At 48.2% G+C, this 19790-nt stretch overlaps 1 protein-coding gene and 1 pseudogene across 8 annotated transcripts in view; both read right to left on the bottom strand.

Annotated features, from left to right (window-relative positions):
• Positions 1-18389, bottom strand: part of AGTPBP1 (ATP/GTP binding carboxypeptidase 1) — a 179374-nt gene extending 160985 nt beyond the window's left edge. For 5 of the 8 annotated variants that reach the window (XM_040963441.1, XM_040963438.1, XM_040963436.1 and 2 more), the window contains exon 1: positions 18206-18389. The gene's annotated coding sequence lies outside the window, so the exon portion shown is untranslated. The remainder of the gene's footprint in view (positions 1-18205) is intronic. The other 3 variants (XM_040963432.1, XM_040963437.1, XM_040963433.1) reach the window with 1 other exon arrangement.
• Positions 680-1284, bottom strand: LOC121144856 (annotated as a pseudogene).
• Positions 18390-19790: the final 1401 nt, after the last annotated feature.

The raw sequence follows: 19790 nt of genomic DNA, 5'->3' as shown, positions 1-19790 counted from the left end.
TACAAATGATGCATGCAATTAAAATTCTTTTTTTCTTTTTTGGTTGTGCAAAACTATTGTATTTACAAAAAAATGGCACAAACGTTCATTCAACATTCAATGCACATGCATACGTCATTCACATCTTCAACAAAAGGAATGCTAACATTAAAGGACTGTGTCAGAACACTAGCTCCGACAGCACCTGTTAAGCACTGAGTCACACAGCAAACACCAGAATGGGCAAATATTGCCCAAGTCAAATTCTACTGTTAAAGCTGGACAGGTTTAAGGTCATTCAAGTTTAAGCACAGGAATACAAATCTTTTGAAATTCATTTAGATGTGCTTGAATTATCTGATTTTTCTTACCACTTGTGGTCTTAAACTTCTGTTTTACAAAATCCAAAAGGAAAATACAGAAGAAATCAATACAATAGAGGTTATGTTAAATTAGAGTAACGTATAAAGCTGTACTTAAAATGAAGTAAGTAAAGCCTAACCATTACAACTGTAAAACTTATTACTTGTTGGGTGATACACTGGAAGTTAGGTAATACATACAATTATTTTCAAGTAGATTGTGTTGCTCTAACGTGTCTTTGTCATCAGTGCACTGTTTAATCAAAAATTCTACACAATTCTTACAATAGCAGCAAAAACTACCACTACCCGCAAAGCTCTCAGTTTCAAACGACTTAGAGAATGAAAGGAAGTAAGGTGTGGATGGGTGATACGGTAAGGAGAAAACACGGGAATCAGGAGATTCATGCAGTTCAGCTCTTAAATCAGCCGGCCAGCTTGCTAGCAACAAGGAAGGGTTTCCGTTGAGGAAGGTCCTGAGGAGTGGGAATGTGATGACCAGTGACCTCCGTTTCATCGGGGGCTGCAGCAGGAAGTTGCTTGTTCTTCATCTTTGCTTTAGCATTGTTGTAATCCCCAGAATCAACATATTTTTGCCCTTTCTGCAATCATTTCCTTAAGCAATCTGAACCTCCAGGTTTTTGTCCTAGATGAGAATACCTTACTTTTAATTTTGCTTCTTCAGCTTTCTCAGGACTAGTCACTTTATCTTCCATTTCCTTTGGCTCCTCTGCTGAGGCTGCATTGGGGGCTTGCGCTGACATACTGCTCCCTCTTCCCAAACCACTTCTCTGGCCATGATTAAAATTCTTTTATGTATCTTTTTATTTATTTTTTTTAATAATCTTACTTAGTTGATCAGGATATAAAGGGTCAAAAGCTACAAAGGGTCAGGGGAGAAACAGAGGGAAAAGCTCCACCCAGCCTCCCACCCATCCCAGGTCCCCGATATGAGGCATGCTCTGAGGGTCCTGCTCAAGCAGTTTTGATAGTTCAACAGTTCTGAATTGCTGCCAATCCTGCCGTTTCAATCGAGATGAAACCTATTCAGAATCCACTGGCTGACATAGTCTCTTCATGGTTGGGGTTCTGAGATCAGCAGTTCAGTTGGAGGGATCTCCAAAGAAACATCATCTGAGATGACCCCAAACCTGATTCTTGTGTGTGTTTGCCAGTACAGGGTCTGGCACAGTCCGTTGTCCCAATCAGCTTGTGCACATGCTGGTTGTTGCAACTACTGGGTCAGTTCTGTTTCCAGCCCTGTCTCCCATTTGAACCAATGGGTATTGTAGTCCAGCTCGATCCTACCCACTTCATACTCGGTCCTCATGCAAACCAGTGGGAGCTGCAGCCTAGTGGGGGCAACTGCTCATAACCCCCACCAGGCCTGCTCCCTACCCTGGTTCCCAAGCATGCCAGTATGGACCGCAGGCTTGCTCAGTCTGTCCCACATCCCATTTAGCTCTCATACTTGTCAATGGGGATTGAAGCCTAGTTCAACCCAACCAACCTACTATCCAGCCCACACACATACTGGCAGGTACCTTTCTGTCTAGCCACCCCTGCCCCTGTCCTGGTTTTCATGCTCTCCAGTGGGAGTGGTTACCCACGAGGGAGGTGTCCACTATTTCCCTACTAGGCCACTCCAACTTCCAGATTATGCACTCTCCAGGTGTTCAGGCATTTAACTTAACAGAATTAGCCCCCAGTGCCAGCCTCTGCCATCTGATGATGTGGCAAAGCCCAACCCACCCTTGCCCACTCTAATTTTTGCTTGTACCAGTCAGAACAGTCAGCCCAACCTGGCCCTTCCCCAATCTTGCTTACAGGAGGCCCACAGGTGTTGTAGCCCTGCCTGGTCTGGTCTGCCCCCATCCCAACTCATGCTCTCCAATGGGAGTGGTTATCCAGCAGGGGAGCCCACATTCCCCTGCTGGCTTTGCCTCCTCCCCCCTGGTTCTCACATATGCTGTTTGGGCGCTGTAACCACATCTGATACAGCTCACCTCACTTGGTCATTCCTTAATGTGCACTGGTATGCACTGTGACCGAAACTGACCTGACCCACACTCTATGCTTGTGCTTGGATTTGCCAGCAGGTTATGTGAACGGGTTCAGCCTGGTATGCCCCCAACCTATGCCATAGGTGTGATGGTGGGTATCTTCCTTTCGCCTGGTCTGGGTTGCTCCCTATTGTGGTTCTTGCGCTCACCTGTACGGACTGTGTCCTGACAGAGGAGTTTCCTAAGCTCCTCCATCAGAACTTCCCCCTATGCCAGGTCTTGCACATACTGGTGGTTCCATGGGCCAGCCCTCATTGCTGGCCTTCCATCCATTCCAGTTCTTGGTGTTAGCTGTTTCACCCCAGCCAAGGGTTGTCCATACCCAGACACTGCTTATACATGGCTCAGTAGGGGCAGAGACCCAGCCTCGTTCGTCCTACACCTACCCAGGTTCTCCAGAGCACCAGATGGTGCTGGCATCTAACCTGGCTCGGTGCACCCAGACCAGGGCCACACTTGTGCCAAGGGAGATTGCAGTCATATACAGACCAGAATGCAGCCCCCACTCCTGTCCCTACACTCTTCCACGGAAAGCCCAACCCAGCAAGGGTCTACTCTCATAGCTCCCCGACCAAGTCTATTCCCAGCCCTAGATTGCATGCATGCCAATGGTTGCTCTGACCCAGTTGGCTTAGCCCCTCACCTGTCTCAACCTTAGCCTTCAATGCTGTGTCATAGTATCCCTGCCTCATGAAGACCAGTTGGGGTAAGAGCCAAAGTCAGAATGACATGTGCTCCAGCCTGATTCCTTTTCTTTTTTGCGAGTTGAAGTTTGCTTGGCCCTGCCCAGTCTACCCTCTTCCAGTTGCAGCTCAGCCCTTCCCACATTCTATTTTAGGATGCACCTTCAGATGGTGCTGCCTTGACCTGTCCAGATTGCATCAGTTCCTTTACCCATAAGTGATAGCAGGTGCCATGGTCACTCCTAGCCTAGCCCACCGCAACCCCAGCTCGCGAGCTAACTAACCTGTGGGACATGTGTTTCCACAGGGTTGGGCTCACACTTCTCCCACAGAGTTAAACCCCTGGACCAAGTTCTCTCATGTGCTGGTTAGTGTCTTGACCCTGCCAAATGTGACCAGTCCACTATTCCATCACCCAGTCAAGTAATGGTACCTAGCTCTGCCAGACAGGCCCCCATCCATAGCTTTGGTGTGGATTGGTGTGTGGCAGTCATTGATGCTCTATGCTAACAGCCCATCTCAGGATTCCTAATTGGTCTGGTGAATCAGTCTGGCCCAAATAGATCTTTTAGACACTACCCTCCAAATCATCAGGTCTAAGTCCCCGCGCTGGCCCAAAAGTTTCATGACCCTGTTACTGGGAATCACCCAGAATTCATCTCTCACTTACACTCACACTGGCCTTATTCATGGGTGTCCCTAAGCAGCAATTTCATTTCCTAAAAACAACAGAGCTCACCGCTGGCCGGCCAGCAGGCATATCCTGGCACCACTTGGTGCACTGCCCACCCAAAGCCAAGGACTCAGTCACTGCCTTTTGGCAGTGGCTTTGGCCTGAGTCCCCAGCCTTGGATCCAGCCTAGCAGGGGCACCCCCAACAGCTGCCACACTGCAGGGAGCTGCAAGCTGCCCCCAACCCCAAGGCCTGGACCACTCCCAGACTTGGCCTGCTGCACCATGTTAGTGGCAGGGTGGAGCTACGACTTTAATCCAGTTCCTAAGTTCCCCTCATGTTGTACTCACCCTAAGGGAAGATTTCTCTTGGGCCTGTAGAAAGCCAAGGACTCAGTCACTGCCTTTCGGCAGTGGCTTTGGCCTGAGTCCCCGGCCTTGGGTCTGGCCTGGCAGGGGTACCCCCCCATAGCCACCACACTATAGGGAGTTGCAAGCTGCCCCTAACCCCTAGGTCTGGACCCCTCCCAGACTCAAATTCTTACCTTGAAATTTTTTCTGCCTCTAACCTATGACCTATCCATTAAATTAATAACTTTTTAATACGACTACACTTCAAAATCAGTCCTTGGGCCCAGCATGGTAGCCTAGTGGCTAAAGTCTTTGCCTTGTACATGCCAGGATCCCACATGAGCACCCGTTTAATCCCGGCAGCCCTGCTTCCGAACCAGCTCCCTGCTTGTGGCCTGGGAAAGCATTTGAGGATGGCCCAAAGCCTTGGGATTCTGCACCTGTGTGGGAATCTGGAAGAGGGTTTCTGGCTCCTGGCTTTGAATCAGCTCAACTCCAGCCATTGCAGCTACTTGTGGAGGGAATCATCGGACAGAAGGTCTTCCTCTCTGTCTCTCCTCCTCCCTGTATATCTGACTTTGCAATAAAAAAAAATAAAAATAAAAATAAAAATAACAAATTAGTCCTTGCAAAAAATCAAATTACATAGACTATAAAGAGTAAAAATCTAATAAGGCATATAGAAAATAGTAACAATGGTAAAACAACAGAAAGAAGTCTTCCTTATAAGTAATCAAATATAAAGGAGCAGAGACTGGCTGAGGTGATAAAAAATATGATCCTACTAAATGTAATCTGCATAATTCTAATTGTAGTGTCAAAGGCACAACTTGGTTCAAAATGAGCCGACAGAAGAAGACTTTCCACATAAGTAATAATCAAAATGGAGCAGGTTTATCTACTCTGGAATCAGATGAAACAGGTTTTAAATTAAGGAAGGATGTCAGAAAGAACAAAAAATATTAATAAAAGGATACAACAAAAGGTCCAACAGAACTAGAAGGTAAAATAATTATAAACACATACAAGGCCAACAAATAGACATCCAAATAGATGAAGCAAAAAGTGTCGGTATTAAAAGGGAAAACAGAAGATTTGGAAATAAAATCAGCATATGAAAGGAACATCTGCATTCCAGTGTTCAGCTACAGCACTCTCAACAGCCAAGCTACGTCAGCCTAGAATCCCATCACAATGGGATTATTCAACCATAAGAAGAAACAAGATCCTGACATTTACAGCAGTGGAGCTCAGTACATTTAGTGAAACTGCATATGGGAAGATAAATGTTGTGTGTCCTCTTTCATGTGACCGGTTAAAGCAGGTTAAGCCACCAACCGAGACCCTGCCATCCCATATCAGAGAGCTGGCATCTAGCTGTTCTCTACATCCAATACAGCCTCTGGCAAGCGCACAGGGAACGCAGAAGGAGGCCCTGCTGCCCATCAGAGACCAAGACAGAATTCCTAGCTCATGGCTTCAGCCTGGCCTACACCTAGCTGCTGTGACCATGCGGTGAATGAACCAGCAGACAGATAGATTTCAATCTATCTCTCTCTCTCTTTGGTAAATGAACCAGCAGACAAAAGATCCCCTGTCTCTCTATATATATCTCTCTTTCAACCATTCAAATAAATAAATAAACCCTTAGAAGCTGGAAGAATGAAGGAATAAGAGAAAGGTGTATATTGGGCTCCAAATCAAGTCTGACAGAAGTAACAAGTTTTAGTATTCCAAAGCACATGAACTATGATTCACATAATTCTTTATATTAATGAATATGTTAGCATATTGTATATGTTATAATAAGCTGGAAAAGAGCAACTCGCAGGTTTTAGGGTTAAAACAGAAATTAAAAGACTGGGTTGGGGACCCAGCATGGTGGCCTAGCAGCTTAAGTCCTCTACTTGAACGCGCCAGGATCCCATAAGGGTGCCGGTTCTAATCCCAGCAGCTCCACTTCCCGTCCAGCTTCCCTGCTTGTGGCCTGGGAAAACAGTCGGGGACAGCCCAAAGCCTTGGAACCCTGTACCCGCATGGGAGACCTGGAATACATTACTGGCTCCTGGTTTCGGATTGGCACAGCACCAGCCATTGCATTCACTTGGGGAGTAAACCAGCAGGTGGAAGATCTTCTCTGTCTCTCCTCTTCTCTGCATATCTGACCTTGCAATAAAAATAAATTTTATAAAAAAAAAAAAAACTCGATTGGGCACCATGGCTCAAGAGGCTAATCTTCCACCTTCAAACACCAGATCACATATGGGTGTTGCTTGTGTCCTAGCTACACTTCTTCTTCTTCTTCTTTTTAAAGATTTATTTACTTTTATTGCAAACTCAGATATACACAAAGACAGAGAGGAAGATCTTTCATCTGATGACTCACTCCCCAAGTGACCGCAACAGCCAGTGCTGTGCCCATCCAAAGCCAGGAGCCAGGAACCTCCTCCAAGTCTCCACACAGGTGCAGGGTCCCAAGGCTTTGGGCTGTCCTCGACTACTTTCCCAGGCCACAAGCAGGGAGCTGGATGGAAAACGGGATTGCTGTTATTAGAACTGGTGCCCATATGAGATTCTGGTGCATTCAAGGCAAGGGCTTTAGCCACTAGGCAACCACACTGGGCCCTACTCCACTTCTGATTCAGCTCCCTGCTTATGGCCAGGGGAGGGGAACAGTGGAGAATGACCCAAGTATCCACACGGCAGCCTCTAAAGAAACTGCTAGCTCCTGGCTACAGAACGGTTCAGTTCTGGCTGTATGGCCATTTGGAGAATGAACCACCAGATGGAAGATCTTTCTGTCTCTCCCTCTATATATAAATCTTTCAAATTTAAAAAAAAAAATCTTAAAAAAGAAATTAAAAGGAGAATCAAGATGGCGGAATAGGGTAAGGACACATTCAAATAGATGGAGAAACATTAGTCAGGCAGAAGCAGGGAGGGCACATGCCACGAAATAGGAGAGGACAGACCTACAACAGAGGGGTACCTGGAGACTGACAGACACCAGAAAGCAGTGGAGACAACGGTGTGCTCTTGCAGTAACCAAATATCTCAGCGGCTTTCAGTGAGCTGTGATCTGAACTCCACCAGCAACCAGGTGGGAAGGGGAGTTCACCAGGAGCTCAGGAGGTGAACCTAGACAACAGCTGTCCTGCTACTGTGTTTGACTTGACCAGGAGCAGAAACACAGCAGCAGCTCCCAAACTGGCAGTGTAAGAACAGGGTGGATTTCACAGCCCTGTCCACACCCTGACCTGAATTGGGCACCATTTTGTGTAGGTGGGTAATGGCTGTTGGAGAGAGGACTGCGCATGCACTGACTGAGCTGGGAGTGAATTCATTCCCGGCTCAGTGCATTACAACAATGTGGCATCCTACAGGTTCAACCCAAAATAGGTCCGCCAAGACCAAACAGCCAGAAGATCAAGAAGTATGCTATAGCAATGGCACATCAGGTGCCACTTTGTACAGTGTGGCAAAGGCTTTAAGACTGCAAGGACAACAGTGAGCTGCACAGGCACTAGCTGGGAGTGAACTCACTGAGCCCAGTGCATTGCACGGGTCTCACATCAAAAATAATACCGACTTTGGCATCCTATGGGTCAAAACAGGTCTGTGTGGCCCTCAAACCTAACAGCCAAGAGGTTTCAGCAAGTTCAGCATCAACAACAACCTAGCTATTTAGAACACCTGATGTCTCCTAATCCTGGCAACCGCTCAAACCAGTAGGGGGAGAAAGGTTGCACAGACAACAGTGAAGCCTCAGCACAGGATCACAGGAGGTAGAGACTGATGAGCAAGGAGCAGGGGCTACGGAGACAGTGGTGGAAGTCTAACATAAGAGCCCAGACCTGAAATTCACTGGAGGGAGTGGCAAAAGAGGCTGCAAACAAAGAACTGGCTATCAACCACAATAAAAAATCCCAATTGTAGATCTGTGGGTGACACAGGTTAAGTAGCAATGTGGTACAATGGCTAACTAAGCTGCCATCTGAAACTAAGGCAAAGAGACTAGAAAAATAGCAACAAAACCAAAAGTTAATCTGGAAAAAGACTAACATTGACAAACCTTAAACAAGATTAAGAAAAAAGGGGGAACGGGTCCAGTGCAATAACCTAGTGGCTAGGGTCCTTGTCTGGCATGAGCCAGGATTCCATATGGGAGCTGGTTCTAATGCTGGCTACTCCACTTCCCATCCGGCTCCCTGCTTGTGGCCTTGCAAGCAGCAGAGGAAGGCCCAAAGCCTTCGGACCCTGCACTCACGTGGGAGACCTGGAAGAGGCTCCTGGCTCCTGGCTTCAATCAGCTCAGATCCAGCCATTGCGGCCACCTGGAGAGTGAACAAGTGGACAGAAGATATTTCTATCTCTTCTCTCTGTCTGTAAATCTTTCTAAAATAAATAAATGTTAGGAAAAAAAAGAAAGAACTGAACTACTAAAATCAAAAACAGATATGGGGGCCAGCATTGTGAGTCAGCCTTCCATATGGAAGAACTGGTTCAAGTCCCAGTTACACTGCTTCCAACCCAGCTCCTAGCTAACACACCTGGGGAACCAATGGTGGATGGCGCAAGTGTGGGGACCCCCCCATCACTCATGTGGAAGATGCAGTGGAGCCCCGGGCTCCTGGTTTCCAAACAACCTAGTCCCAACCATTGGAGCCACTCGGGGAGTGAACCAGCAGACCAAAGAAAGCTAACTCGCTCAGCCTCTTTGTCACCCTGCATTTCAAGCAAATAAATAGAAACGAATATTATTCTTCTATAGAAATATAAAGGAGTACTAGGAAGAACTGTATGTCAGCAAACCGGGTAACATAGATGAAACGGGCCAATTCCTAAAATATAAAACCTACCTAAACCACAACAAAAGAAAACCTGGTCGGAGCCAAGCCCATAACTCGTAAGGTGACTGAGTGAACAGTCAGAAGCCGGCAGGGCAAAGCCCTGGAGCTGCCAGCGCTGCCAGCAAATTCTACCAAAAACCAACCCTTCAAAAGCTTTTCCAAAAACGTGAGGACAAAGCAGCATTTTCAAACTCATGCCAACAGGCCAGCACTAATACTAACGCCAGTTATGTGCCCAAAATGTACAAAACCATGGAAAACCAATATGCTGACAATTAATCCTAAAATCTCCTCAAAATTCTAGCAAACCGAATTCAGAATTGTATGCGCCATCAAAACCACAACGAGAAACCGTGCACACCCATTAAGACGGGTGCCACAAAAAAAGCAGAACAAAATAACAAATGCTGATACAGGAAAATGGAACTCTATGCACTGTTGTCAGGGGTGTAAAATAACAGTCACGGTGGGAAGCAATATAGAAGTTCATCAGGGAAAAAAAGAATACCACATGGTTCAGCAATTCCAGTTCTGAGCATATATATACCCAGAGGAAATAGAAGGTCTTGAAGGGACACATCCAGATTTACAACAGTATCAGTCACATTAAGCAAGAGGCAGAAGAGACTCAAGCATCCCTCAGGGAACGGATGTAAAACCAAAATGCGGCGAATGTGTACAATGGACTGTTAGTTGGCCTTAAAAAGGAAAGGAATCCTGATACATGGATGAACTCTGAAGACGCTGCACTAAATTAGATCAGCCTATCACAAAAAGACAGTGTATGATACAACTCACCACTTAAAGCAGTCAGATTCAGGCCCAGTGTGGTTGCACAGCAGCTAAAGTCCTCACTTTGCATGCACAGGGATCCCATGTGGGTGCCGGTTCTAATTCCAGTGGCCCCACTTCTCATCCAACTCCCTGCCTGTGGCCTGGGAAAGCAGCCGAGGACGGCCCAAGGCCTTGGGACCCTGCACCCATGTGGGAGACCCGGAAAAAGCTTCTGGTTCCTGGCTTCAGATCGGCACAGCACCGGCCATTGCAGTCATTTGGGGAGTGAATCATTGGACAGAAGATATTCCTCTCTGTCTCTCTTCCTCCTCTCTACATATGTGACTTTGCAATAAAAATAAATACATCTTTAAAAAAAAAAAGTAATCAGATTCATACAGACAGGAAGTAGAAAGGTGCTTGTCAACAGATGGAAGGAAAAAGAAAGAAGGAGTCATTTGAGAATGACTTAACTTAATAATGACTTACTAATAATAGCAGTCTAACTGGAAAAATAAAAAAATTTCTCGAGGTGGCTGGCAGTGATTGTTGCACACTTGATGACTGCACACATAAAACAGCTATAACTGTAAACCTTGTTTTTTAAGTTTGTTAACATTTGTCTATTGAAACAGCACAGTGACAGATGGAGACGCTGCTTCTGCTGGTTCAATGCCTACAACAGTTGAGGCTGCGGCAAAGCCACGAGTGAGCAACTCCACCTCCCAAAGGTGTATCAGGAAGCCAGCTTCTTGGGCCACCAGCAGCTCTCTCCCAGGTACACTCATAGGAAGCTGGATCACAAACAAAATAGCAGGACTGGTTTGCTGGTACAGCGGGTAGAGCCATTTGGGACACCCATATTCCATTAGGGTGCCGGTTCAAGTCCTGGCTGCATCACTTCCGTTTCAGCTCCTGCTTCTGGCCTGGCAAAGTAGCACAAGATGGCAAAAGTGCATGGGCCCCTGTACCCACATGGAAGACCTGAGGGAAGCTCCTGGCTCTAGTGACAGCTTGGCCCAGCCCTGCCTGTTGCAGCCTTGGGAGTAAACCAGAGGATGGATGGGGGGTGTGTGTGTGTGTGTGTGTGTGTGTGTGTGTGTGTGTGTGTGTGTGTGTGTGTGTGTGTGTGTGTGTACACGCTCCCTCTCTCTCTGCAATTCTGCATTTAAAGTAAATAAATATTTAAATGTGTGTGTTTGGAAAAGTAGTAGCCAACACGTAATCCAGCGCTCCAATACTCAATATGACTGTCCCAAGTAACAGCTTAATTTGTACTGCAATGCCTGCTCCAACGTTATACACATTTTTACAATTTTTAAAAATAAATTTACAAGCTAAAAATATGAGCTCTCTATTAAAAACTGGGGAATAAAAAAACAAGTTTCAAATATAAGTAAAAATCACCAAGATGAAGTTAGAAGAGGAAAGACACTGGTTTGCAACAAAAATAAACAAATAAATAACTTTTGAAAACCTAGAATGAGCATATCCTAAATTATTAAATCTGAAGAGTTCTTACTAACAATATTCTTGCTAGTTCATCCAACTCAGGTGTACATAGGCAATGACCATATTTTTTTTAACATTATTCTGCTACAAATCTTCCAATAACCTTATCACTGCTTTTATTACCAAAAACCCAGACTCATAATCTTCACAATGTTTACTTTTCCTATAAGATATGACACAAAGACAGTTAAGTATTGGGCACCTCTCCCCAAAGAGCTATCACTCAGCATAAATTACAAGAGAAATTAGGGGGCGCTCAATGGTGTAGCAAACTAATCCTGCCTGCAGCGCTGGCATCCCATACGGGAGCAGGTTCGAGTCCCAGCTGCTGCTGCTAACAGCCTAGGAAAGCAGCAGAGGATGACCCAAAACACTGGGTCCCTATACCCACACTAGAGTCTCAGAAGTTCCTGCTGCGAGCTTCTGACCTGCACAGCTCTGGCCATTGGTGTCAATTGGGGAGTGAACCAGTGGACAGAAGATCTCGCTCTCTGTCTCTCCCTTTCTTTCTCTGAAACCCTTTTAAGTAAAACTAAATTGAAAAAAAAAACTTAAAAAACAAACGAGAGATTAGGGTCCATTGCTGTGCCTCCAGTGCCAACATCCCATATGGGCACAGGTTCGAGTCCAGGCGCTCCACTTCTCATCTAGCTCCTTGCTTATGGTCTGGGAAAGCAGCAAAAGACGGTCCAAGCCCTTGGGCCCTTGCACCCACGCGGGAGACCCCGGAGCAGCTTGTGCCTCCTGGCCTCCACCTTGCCCAGCACTGGCCCATGTCACAATTTGGGAAATGAACCAATGCACAGAAGACCTTTCTGCCTCTCCTTTCATCCCTAACTCTGCTTTTCCAATACTAATACTCATAGAATCTGTTAAAAGAGAGAGAAATTAAGGGAGTATAAAAGGGGAAACCAAGTAGTTTTTTTTTTCAGCATATAAGCTAAAGATAGGTTGAGGTTTTCACACCATGCCTTCACTATTTAATATTTAATTTGAGCATTTTAAACAGAAATAAACTACCAAATCTGCTTTCTGTTTCTCAGTCTCATTTCACATGACTAACACTACTTTGTTATCAATCAGCTCCTGACTACAACCATTATGAAACCTCTACCCGCCCCGCCCCGCTGAAGGCAATGCCTAAGTCACCTTGTACCCAGGCAAGTGTTACACTGCTGGGAGAAAAGCAGCCAACAGCTGGCAGGCACTCTGGGTCTGGTTAATGCCAAATTTGTGTTAACAATACCAGCGTGCCAGCACAATTGCCTTTTTTTTTTTTTAAAGATATTAGGGGAGGCCCGGCACAGTGGCCTAGCAGCTAAAGTCCTTGCCTTGAAAGCACCAGGATCCCATATGGGCGCCGGTTCTAACCCTCACAGCTCCACTTTCCATCCAGCTCCTTGCTTGTGCCCTGGGAAAGTAGTCGAGGACAGCCCAAAGCCTCAGGTTCCTGCACCCATGTGGGAGACCTGGAGAAGGTTCCTGGCTCCTGGCTTTGGATCGGTGCAGCACCAGCCGTTACAGTCACTTGGGGAGTGAGTTATCAGATGGAAGATCTTCCTCTGTGTCTCTCCTCTATGTCTATCTGAGTTTGCAATAAAAATAAAATAAATCTTAAAAAAAAAAAAGATGTATGGGGAAGGCAGGGAATACTGGGGATAGGCCAGGACACACCACATGGCTCTTGCCTGGAGAAGCAGGTCTGGGGACTCGCTGGAGTGGGAAGAGCTGAGGGCATGTTTGACAGAAAATGAATGGCTTCTAGGGACTTCCACAGACTTCCAACCACTGCACTCATAGGTAGGCAAGGAAGGTGACATGGAGTGGTTTACAGCAGGAAGCCAGAGGACATGTCTGGGTCAGGCCAACCCATTTGCAAACATGGAAGACTTGGGTTGGGCTAAACTGCATTGCCCACCACCCACTGGCGCACGCAAAAATTGGGGCTGGGAAACACGGCTGGCTAGCTAGGGATGCATTACCTACCCTTGAGTGTCAGAGCAGGCAGTGGGTCACAACACCCACCAGAACATGAAAACAACAGATTCAGTAGGGGACTTGTGGGTTCACTTCTGTGGGACTGCAGCACCTGCCGGAGAGCTGGGAGTGGTGACCTCTCAACTCAAGCCAAACTGCAGAACTCACCTGATGGGAACCCACCCAACCCTTGCAGGACCCAGAGCTAGGAGGACCAGGCTGTAGCACCCACAGCACATGCAAAGGCTGAGACTGAGGACAAACCATCCAAGAAGGGCAGTGGTACTTGCTGGTATTGTGAGATCTGGACCTGATACGGGAACATGGGGAACTCCCCTACTGGGTCTCAACTCCTACTAAGGAATACAAGAGCTGGTGCCAGAGGCGGGTCAGGCCGGGCAAGGCTATAGCCAACTACGGGCATACATGAAAGACAGGACAGGGTGTGGGATATGTCCGGCTGGGCTAGGCTGCAAGAGGTCCTAAGGCTTTGGACCTCTACCACTTACAAGAACTGAGACTGTGGGCGGGCCATGCCAGCCTGAGATGAAGCACCGTCAGCACACACAAGATGTGGCACTGGGAACAGGCCTGGTAGTGGGGCCTGGGGACTCACCTGCTAGGCTGCAGCTCTCATTGGGCTTGTGGGCAGACTGGGCTCAGCAAGCCTGCAGCACTCCCCAGCATGCATGTCAATGGAGTCGGGGCAGACAAAACTGGGCTAGACCCCAGTACCAGGTGGCAATCACTGAAACCAGACTATACATGGGACAGGTTAGGCTAGGTCATGGCACCCATTCGGCCACTAAGATCCAGGTCTTGGAATGGGCCAGGTTAAGCTAGGCTATAATACCCACCAGAGGTGCCAGAGCAAGGGGCCAGCCACATCAGGCTAGGCCACAGCACCTACCAGCACTCACAAGATCCAGGGCTGAGAACAGTCCTTGTGAGCATGAGAGCCAGGGATGGGGGCAAGCCAGGCCAGGTTGGGCTGCACCACCCATAGGCACACATGTGAGTCAAGTCCAGGCACAGGTCAGGCTTAGCCAGTCCACAGCACGCACGGACACCAGCGAGAGCCAGGAGAGGGTACAGGCCAGGCAGTGTTGGACCATTAACACCTGCCAATTCACACAAGGGCTGATGCTGGGAATTAACCATGTTGATGCAGGGTTCTAAGGATTTGGACCTCTACTGCTTTCCCAGGCCACAAGCAGGGAACTGGATGGGAAGTAGAGCAGCTGGGACACAAATTACACCAATACAGGATCCCAGCACTTGCAAGGGAGTATAAGCCAATTAAGCCATTGTACTGGGCCCAAGATCAAAATTATTTTTATACTAATTAAAATTACTAGCATCTCAGAACACATAAAGATAGTAACACCAAGCTATAATTTTAGGCAATCTATTTGCCACTCTCAGGCACCAGCAGTTATAAAAAAAGAACAGATTTCACTTAAGAATGCCCTTGAATAATGAAGGACTTACTAATTTTCCTAAGTCTCAATCTTGAAACAAAACAGCTCTTAATGATCTGGGTGATAAGACATAAGCATTCAATATTTGTGCCTCTTGTTTGAATTAAAGTTAACTGATGGGCAAAGCGCTTCCATAGCAGAATTGAGAGCTTGAACCAGCCCCTTCTTTCATGAAACATGACTTTTCAAAGAATTACGACTATGGTTCCCATCTGGCTCCTACTAAGGTGTCTGGGAAAGCAGCTGAAGATGACCCAGGTGCTTGGGTGCCTGACAACGTGAAGAAGACCTGGAGGAAGAGCCAGGTTCCTGGCTTCAGCTCTACCCAACCCCAGCCACAGGGGCCATTTGATGAGTAAACCAGCCAGATGGGAGATCTTTCTGTCTCTCCCTCTCCCTCTCTTCCTGACTCTGCTTTTTTTTTTTTTTAAGATTTTATTTTTTATTTGAAAGGCAGATCTCACAAAGAAGATAGAAAGAGAAGGTCTTCCATCTGCTGATTCCCCTCCTCAAATGTCTACCACGGCCAGAACTGAGCTGATCCAGTGCTGGCAGCCAGGAACCCAGGTCTGCAACATGGGTGCAGGGGCCCAAGGACTTGGGACCATCCTCCATTGCCTTCCCAGGTCAGACAGCTGGACTGCAAATACAGCAGCTGGGACATAAACCAGCCCCCTTCTAATTAAAAAAATATATACTTAAAAAATTTTAAAAACATATCCATACTTTTCTACGGTATAAAAATACCTGCAAGCTACCTCTATAAGAGGAATGCAAACCATAAATGAATTCTGTTTAGGCATTGATCCTATCCCCAATATACTTTGTTATATATGCAAATATTCCAATATCTAAAAAACAAATCCCAAATCCCAAGCAGTATGAGTAAGGGATACTCCACCTGTATCAGATGCTGCAATCTAAGAAAAGCTAGTGCGTAAAATCATTCATAGAAAGAAAAAAAAACTTTCTATGGAACATTACACGAAAGCCGAAAATGTACACAACACCAAATCAAAAGTAACCATGCTCTAGGCAACATCAAAACATAAAACAAAGAATATTTAGATGAAAGTGATTTTGTAGATATTCTTGAAACACGTAATATGCCGATCAGATAAACACCCACGAATACTGATGGACAATATTTTTGATCACAGGACACAACGGGCAAAGAAAAGGACGATTAAAATAGCAGCCACCACCAACACGAGGGAGACGGTCCAAGGGTCTGTCAGGAGGAACACACAGGTATCCTTCCGAAGTTCTCCAGCAACATCCCAGGACAGCCAGCAGCACGGGGTCTGACTGTTCTATTTAAAACTGACTTAACATGTTCCCAAGGCAGGAGAGTGAAAATAAGCCCTCAGCCCCACAGAAGCAAACAGATCAAAATGGAATTCATCTACACTAACACTTCTTGGACAACCCAGGCAAGAAAAGTAGTTGCAGTAATGACAGGTACCGCAGACACAGCACTCAGCAGGCGGGGTAGGTTAAATATCTTGCACATTCTATGCTCCTCCAATACTCTAGATCATCTTAAGGACTTACCCCTCCATGATTCCACTTTTTAGAGTTGAAAAACCTGCGGCCCAAGAAGAATGAACAAACTGCCTAAACCAAAGGTAGGACTGAATCTTCATCTGGCTCTAAGGCACAACCCTTGGCTACTACGCTACAGTACACATGTCAGCAATCAGTGTAACACATGAAATTTATAATGCAGGGTCCCAAGACTTCCTGGTTCCCCCTGGGTGAGTTTTCCAGCACTACTCAGATCCTGCTCAACTTCTAGGTGCAGAGGGCCTTCAAAGAGTACACTTAGAAAGCTGGCAACTACGGAGGAGGTTTGTTTTTTTCTAAGTCCACAAATGACAAAATGTCATGTCTCAGACCAAGGCCTCTGCTGGTGGAGGTAAACCTATCATTACACAGTAGTCTGGCTGGACTTTTCTATAGAGGGCCACTCCAGTGGGCTGCAAAAGCTTATCAAAACTGCTATCACAAAACCTTAATACACCCTGCTGCTTCTGCCCTACTGGTTTCACACCTGCCCCTTCATTTCAGGGGTCAGCGTGAATGCTTGACCCTGGGAGGTCATTCCAGACGACCCTCTGGCTGCACTGTGCAATCCACCTCAAGATAAGCAGCATGGGGAACTGGGAGAACCTGGAAAACAGTGACTGCCACCCAGACAGGGGGATTTCTGCTACTCGAGCGGAAGATCTGGGTTGAATGTCCAGTTCCAGGTTGTAGCTCAGCCCAACCCCAGCTGTGGGCCATGTTTGAGTGAGACAGGCGATGAGGACTGTCTCCCAAAAGGCATGATAAAAATTTAAAATATAGAAGCAGGGGAGAAAAAAGGTCTGCCTTTAGGAAGAGAAAAAAAAATTAGGATAAAACAGCACTATCTTACAGTATGTCCACATTGAAAACGCTTCCAAACCGGTCTTCCAGGGCTTGGTCTGGTTTTTCCACATGTGGCATTTGTCTTAAACTAGGTACCATTTAAAGTGCCTAAAATAAATCGCCTGTTTGGCCTAACAGAACTGAAAACATTCCATAACACAACTACCAAAATAAGCTACTGGTTTTCTCAAAAAGACAGAGAGTCTGTAAGAATAATTCAGGGGTTAACAAAGCAAGTACTCCTGATGTTCCAAAAGGAAAGCATGAAAATGAGTGATTAAGAAGACTACTAGAGTCATTTCTGACTACAAACTGTCGTGCATTAAACACTCCTGTAATTTTGAACTTGTGCAGGAAAAAGAAAAGGGAAAAGCAAGCATACAGAATGAGCGCTGTATGGCCAAAGAGAATTTCAGCCAAGTGTAAACCTTAAAGCACTTAAGCAAGCTACATCTAAAGGGAAGTGGGCTCTTAGGTAGACAGAAATTAACAACTCCATTCTACAGCTGCTATCTTCCCGGTACTGGAAAAAAAAAAAATCCACCCAATTTAAACCGTTCCCAGGGGCTGCAGGTAGGCTGAGGCGGCGTAGGCGAGGAGGGGCCTCTGCGTTCCGGGTTCCACCGCAGCTGAGAACCCGCAACCCAAGAGGGCAGCTGCGGCCAAAGTCTGCACTGTCATCCAGGGGCATCCTAGTGGGGTTCTCGGCGGAAACGCACAGGGCTCCCAAGCAGTGAATACAGAACCAGCTTCGGGGTGCCCATCACTGATCAAACCGCGCTGCCTTTTCCCCAGCTCGGCAGCCGCCTCTGGCAGGGTGGGTGGGCGCTGGCGGAGGGCGGAGCGCTCGCCCCCGGCAGGGCTGCGCGCGGCAACGCGGCGACCGGAGCTGGGACCCGAGAGAAAGGGCAGGGCGGAGAGGGGGCGGCCTGCGCCCAGACACGGTGCCGGGGACCCTCCAAGGAAACCAGGCGAGGGACGACGTTTCAGGATACGCGCCCTACCGCTCCTCTCCCCCGTCCAGTGAGGGGTTTCCCCCAGCTCCCACCCACCATCGAGCCCCACAAGGAAAACCCAGCGTTACACAACCTGTCAGGTGAGGGGCTGCCGGCCAGGACGCACGGACCGCGGCGGGGGGCGCACCCCGGCTCAGGATGGGGCGCTGGCGCGGGAAGTGCGCCGAGCCGTGGCACCGAGCTGGGGCGCCGGCCGCGTTGGCGGCTGCTCGCAGGGCGCACGGCGGATCCCTCGCCGCCCGCCGCCCGCTGTTTTCATACAAACCCCCGCTGGCCAGCGAGGCGAGGCGGCGGCAGCGGCGGTGGCGGAGGCGGCGGAACCTGCCCGCATCCCGGGCAACGTCAGCGCGGCGCCCCGCCCACCGCACGCCCCGGCCAGCCGCCTCGGGGCGCGTGCGTGGGCGGGGGTGGGGCGCTCGGAGAGGGGCCGGCGGCGCGCGCGCGCCAGGCTGGGACGGGGCGAGGACCGGGCGAGGACCGGGCGAGGACGGGGCGAGGACCCGGCCAGGACCCGGCCAGGACCCGGGCGAGGGCGCGTCGCTGCGTGCGGGGCTGGCGGGCGCCCCGGGGAGAGCGCGAGGCGCGCGGCCCCGGTGCCTGGTAGCCTGCAGCCAGGCGCGCGTGGTCACCGCCCAACCGAAAAGATCTGCGAAGGCGGCTGCCCACGTTCTTTACCTCTCCTTTTCTCTGCGCTTCCAAACAAGAGCCCCTACCCCCAAACCTCCACCCCCCAGCCTTTTCCCGGAACCCAGCCGGCGCCCACCCGCCACCGTCAGTCACCCACTGTCTGGGACTTGTAGAAGCACTGGACAAACGGAAATCACTCCCCTTGCGTAATGCATCAGACCCATGCCTGGGAGGGGGAGGTCCTCGTCGCACCCTGGGGACATCTGGCACGTTTCCCAACCTCAAGGAGAGTCACCAGGAAGGAGCTGAAAGCGATGAGCGGTTAGCCCTGCCAAGCTCCGGGAGAACAACAGAATCGTGCCGCTTCACCCGGCCTCCATAAGTTATCTGTCTGGTGCTGTGGCTGACGGAATGGCAGGCTGATTTATTTCTCGGGTTTTTGTTTGTTTTGTAATATGCCTACATATAACCACAGATAAGGGACTGCCACGTTGACCACTGCAGGCAAAGAGGAAATGTGTCCCGTAAGGCCAGAGAAAAAGCGCGAGCCACCGTCTGTCTGTCCGCTCCATTCTGAAGTGTGCTGTAATACACTGTCCCCGAGCGTGGACAGCGTTGAGTCTTGTGAGGGCGCGTAGGTCCCGTGTGCTCCTGTCTGGCGGCTGGCTAAGGAATACAGAATGACACCACAGCCAGCCAGATCAGGCGATAGGAGGAAGGTGCGGAAGGCTTGGAGTTTGTTTGTTTTTACCATTTTGCTTAGACAAATGGAAGCAGGTGTAGTGGCGATTGGGAAAGCCATCTCGGGTAGCCGCGGTGTTCCCTGCAGTGTGTGCTTAGCACTTGTCCTTATCCAGATGCAGGAGGATGCCATCTTAGACACGCCCTTTCCTGCATCCAGAGCATCCGATGTAGGGCACAGTTTTTTCAGACAACTGCTGCTGCAAACTACATCATCCAAAAAGCATTATCTGAGAACAGCTAAAACTAACTAGATGTAATAGATGTGATATGCATGAAAATTTATCCGA

Source organism: Ochotona curzoniae, unplaced genomic scaffold, assembly GCF_017591425.1.
Source record: "Ochotona curzoniae isolate NIBS_2020 unplaced genomic scaffold, NIBS_Ocur_1.0 scaffold_3208, whole genome shotgun sequence".
Classification (NCBI taxonomy): domain Eukaryota; kingdom Metazoa; phylum Chordata; class Mammalia; order Lagomorpha; family Ochotonidae; genus Ochotona; species Ochotona curzoniae.
Note: the sequence above shows the minus strand (reverse complement) of the source record. Positions and strands in the feature narration are given on the sequence as shown.